This window comes from Ursus maritimus, unplaced genomic scaffold, assembly GCF_017311325.1.
Source record: "Ursus maritimus isolate PB19 unplaced genomic scaffold, ASM1731132v1 scaffold_13, whole genome shotgun sequence".
In the NCBI taxonomy this organism is placed as follows: Eukaryota; Metazoa; Chordata; class Mammalia; order Carnivora; family Ursidae; genus Ursus; species Ursus maritimus.
Genome location: NW_024423675.1, coordinates 47,432,506 through 47,437,158, shown reverse-complemented (window position 1 = coordinate 47,437,158; position 4,653 = coordinate 47,432,506). Strand labels below are relative to the sequence as shown.

The 4,653-nt window shown below is 32.4% G+C and overlaps 1 pseudogene; it reads left to right on the top strand.

The window, feature by feature from the left end:
• Positions 1-2,989: 2,989 nt before the first annotated feature.
• On the top strand, positions 2,990-3,897 carry LOC121102284 (annotated as a pseudogene).
• The last annotated feature ends 756 nt before the right edge of the window (positions 3,898-4,653 follow it).

Genomic DNA, 4,653 nt, shown 5'->3' with positions numbered 1-4,653 from the left:
ATATATATATCACACCATATGTCTTTTTCTTTGTAATAATCAAGTAGCCTTCTCACACCATATCATCTGCCCCTTTCAGGTCTCATATTTTACAACATAGAATTTTATATATTTATAATAAGATATATAAGAAAACACTAGTTGGTACAATAAAATTAAAGTCATACAAAAATCATTTGTAAAATCTGAAATCAACTCTACTTAATAATATGTTGTAAAGGAAAAGCCACATGGTCTTTGTTATAAAGGAGGTACCAAAAAAACCCCCACCTGGATTGTATTTATAAATAAGTATTCTTTTAAGTTCTCAAATGACTCTATGGATAATTAAGGTATTATTAATATTTGAGTTGAGCATAAATGAGAAATAATGGCTGTGGTTTAAATATTGATATGTATATACAAACATACAATCTTATTGAATTTCTTAAAAGATGCTAGGAAAATAATTTTTTGTGAAAGCTGTTAAAAAAAGAATCTGTTAATTGCCATTTTCCTGTATAAATTGTATTGTGTGGTAATCAAAGATTTCATGAAGAAAAGTTTCTTTTATAAAAATACCTAAACTAATAAATTAATCAGTGTGTTAGAATTAGTATATCATCATTTTCAACCCTGAAGTCATTAATGTATGTAGGGAATTGTCATCAATGACTTCTTATGGAACAATTCAGCAACCAACCATTATGGCCTTCTGATGCAAGTACTATGCATCTATTATGTAGAATTCCTACTGAAATTCAAAACTGAATCTATGGATCTAACTCTTAATTCACAGAGAATAAGAAGACAGAAAAACATGTTAAAAGAGCACAGAGAGGTAATCAGGAAAATTTAGACTCTGTGAAACTATGTAGGGCAAATGACCTATTTATTCTCCCCTTCCAGGGGAGGGAAAAAAAATTAAAAGAAGAAGAGATAAATACATGAAGATAAATTTAAGAGACACACTGGTTAATTCCATTGCATAGAAGTTATTTGTATCCTGATCCCAGCAAATCCACTGCAAAACTTTTAGGAGATAACTGGAGAAATCTGAAAACTCACTGGATATTTGATGATAATTAGGAACTAACTTTATGGCAGTTGATATTATGATCATATTTTTGAAAGCTTGTGTATTTTAAGAGGCACATATGAAACATATATAGAAGAATAAAATGTTTCAGTTTAACTCTTTAAAAAATTTGAGATGGGGTTAATTAGTGGGGATAAAGATCAAATAAAATTGGTCATGAATTTTTATTCATCGAAGCCAAATGATGGGTACATGGCACATGATTACATTTCTCTCTCTCTTTTTATGTGTCTATAAAATTAAATGTATGCATATATATGTATATTCATATATATACACATATGTGTGTATATATATAGTATGTTTTCCATGGAGATTCTTAATGTACTCATATTTTTTTAACTTCTCTTCTGAATGATTTTCTTAAAACATACCTTAAATTTTATATTAGACTTAGTAATATAATGTATTGAGGTAAGGGTACTCTCTTTGCATTATATTTTTAAGTTTTTATTCTACTTATTAGAACAAATGAAAAGAAGAAATTTATAGAAATGTATTTTGTGTAAAATAATGACATAATTTTAGCATAATGGTTTATCAGTAAAACATTTGATCGATAAAATATTTCCTTGACTGGATCTTGAATATTTGCACAGAAAACTCTACTTAGTTGTTTCAAGTCTCCAGTTATATCCTTTTTTTCCCTCAGAAATTATATTTTAAATCCATAAGATGATGCAGTTTGTTGCACCCCAGTGTTGGATTTTGCAAGACTTTTTATTCCCCAAATTATTACAGTTAGGCAATGATGGGGACAGCTAAATACTTTGGAAGAAAGAGCATTTCGATTGCTAGGGCAAGTCACATTGATAAATTATTTCATCTGAAATGACAGAATTCTTCCCTTACGAGAGAACTACTGTATTTTAGCTCTAAGTGTACATTCTTTATGTATTTAGTTCATATTATCTATTTTTTTGGTTCAGGTTTAAAGAGAAATGATCCATCAGGTAAAATATAGAGCAATGATGAAAGTTGTAGGGAAAATTGTTTTGATTAGACTCATTTTTAAACTTTAGTGGGTTATTAATTTATTCATAAATGTGTGCTGCATAAACATGCTTGCTATGATCAGTTTCTTTGAGAACCAGGAAGCTGGTAGATTATATAGATTCGTATAAGATAGCTTTCAAGGTTGTGACCAATTTATTAATCCTAATTATTGTATTAAAATGATTGGCAATAGTAACTGCAAAATAAGTGATAGCAGTTCACCATTTAAAATATTCTAATACTTCAAAGGTTATTTACATGCTTAAAAATTTCTTGTGCTAATAATTGGGGAAGGCAAAGCCAAAGAATGAGTCCGAAGTACATATTAAGCTAATGAAGCTAGAAAAATATAACAATTATGATTTAAGCTTAAAAAACCTGATTGGTTTTTATTTGACATAAGGAGGGTGGAGATAAATATTTACTCACAAAACTATATTGATAAATCATCTCAGTGCCTTTCAAATAGCATAAAGGCTTAAATAAGCCATGTGTCCTAGTTCAGTCTGCTATAAAAAAATACTGCATAAATTACTTCTCACAATTCTTGAGGCTGGAAGTCTGAGATTACAGTGCCAGCATGGTGAAGACCCTCTTCTGGGTCCGGAGTGAGCTAATTCCGCAGAGTTGGTGTTTTTTTTTTTTTTTTTAAACAAGAGCTCTAAATCCTATTATGAGGACCAAACCCTCATGACCTAAGTAACTCCTAAAAGTCCCACTCCTTAATACCATCACACTGGGTAGTAGGATTTCAACATATGAATTTGGGGGCGGAGAGCAGACACAAACAGTCACACCATAGCACCTTGTTACCATAATCTTTATCATTTCCTCAAGACACATACCCTAAATTGCTTTTCATTTAAAGTTCGTTTTTTGGCATTTACAAGGAAATGAGGTGGCATGGTAGTTCTTTAATCCTTTGTATACAAGGGCTGTAAAAAATCTACGTAGTTTCCTGTTTCTGAGATTATGGACTGAGGTTGGAGAACTTTTCATTGCCTGTAGAAGTTGCAAAATAATGGCATAAGATTTTGGCTCTCAGAACCGCACCATGGTGATTCGCAAGAACAAACATCTCAGAAACAGCAGCAAAAAGGGAGCCAAAAAGACAGTAGTTGATCAGTTTTTTAAGAAACATTGATATGATGTAAGTAGGGTTGGAAAATGTTAACCTGAAGGGCTCAAGGAACTAAAATTGCATCTGACGACCTTTAGGGTAGTGTTTTTGAAGTGAGCCTTGCTCATTTGCAGAGTGACTAAGGATGTTCTGGGCAAAAACTGCCTAAGCAAGTTCCATGGCATGGATTGTACTTTTGTGCTGTGTTATCAAAAAAGGGCAGGCTATTATTGAAGCTCATGTTGAAATCAAGACTTCTTGTGGTTATTTGGTTCGTCTAGTCTGTGTTGGTTTTACTAAAAATAATGCAGCAATCAGATTCAGAAGACCTAAGTTGAGTACCAGAGGTCTGCAAAATCCAAAAGAAGGTGGTGAAATTCATGACCCCAAAGTTGTAGATCAATGACTTGAAAGAAGTGGTCAATCAATTGAGTGCAGAGAGCACTAGAGAAAATATAGAAAAGTATTGCGTGTTTGAATTGGGAAATGTAATGGAGCTTCATGGTGAAGGAGGTAGTACTGAAAAGCTATGAGGGAGGAGACAGGTGCGAAAGTTAAACAAACTGATGGGTATGAGACACTAGTCCAAGAATCGGTTTAAAATTCACACTTTAAATGCTGACAAAAAAGTTTCATTATGGAAATAAAATAATGTTATAAATATAGTTTGGGGAAGAGACTTGAATTTGCTGAAAAGCACACATTTTTTTGAAATAATCCTTGGAGGGGTGCCTGGGTGGCTCAGTGGGTTAAGCATCTGCCTTTGGCTCAGGTCATGATCTCAGGGTCCTGGGATTAAGCCCACATCAGGCTCCCTGCTCAGTGGTGAGCCTGCTTCTCCCTTTCCCTCTGCCTGCTGTTCCCTCTGCTTGTACTGTCCCTCCCTCCCCCCTCTCTCTTTTTCTTCCTGTCAAATAAATAAATAAATAAAATCTTAAAAAAATAAAATAATCCTTGGAAATTTAAAATTGCTATTTCCAAATGACTGTAAAATCCAGATTTATACAAATGTCATGTTGGAACATACCTTTCCAAACCTTTCTCTAGTGAAATGTGATGAATAAAATATTTTAATGTTCTTGTATTTTAATGTACTTAATATACGAATGTGTTTGTTCATATTTTCTTTTACGTTTAGCAATTTTTCTATATTGGTTCAGAAATTCTCACTACTAGTAAAACTTTATTCCCTATTGACTCCTAAAGATTCTATAGCTTTGGCTTTTACAGTTTACATTTTTACATTAAAATAGTATGTCTTATTTTTTAAATATATGATGAGGAAGCAAATTAAATTAGTTTTTCTTACAGTTTCAAATGTGTGTGTGTCTGTGTGTGTGCAGACATATTTTGGGGGCTCCTGTTATGTTCTGGTTATTAATAAGGCTATATGCCATTCTTAAGTTTGTGCTTTTTCCCATACAATTTATAATCAGCTTGTCAATTTCCACAAAGTATC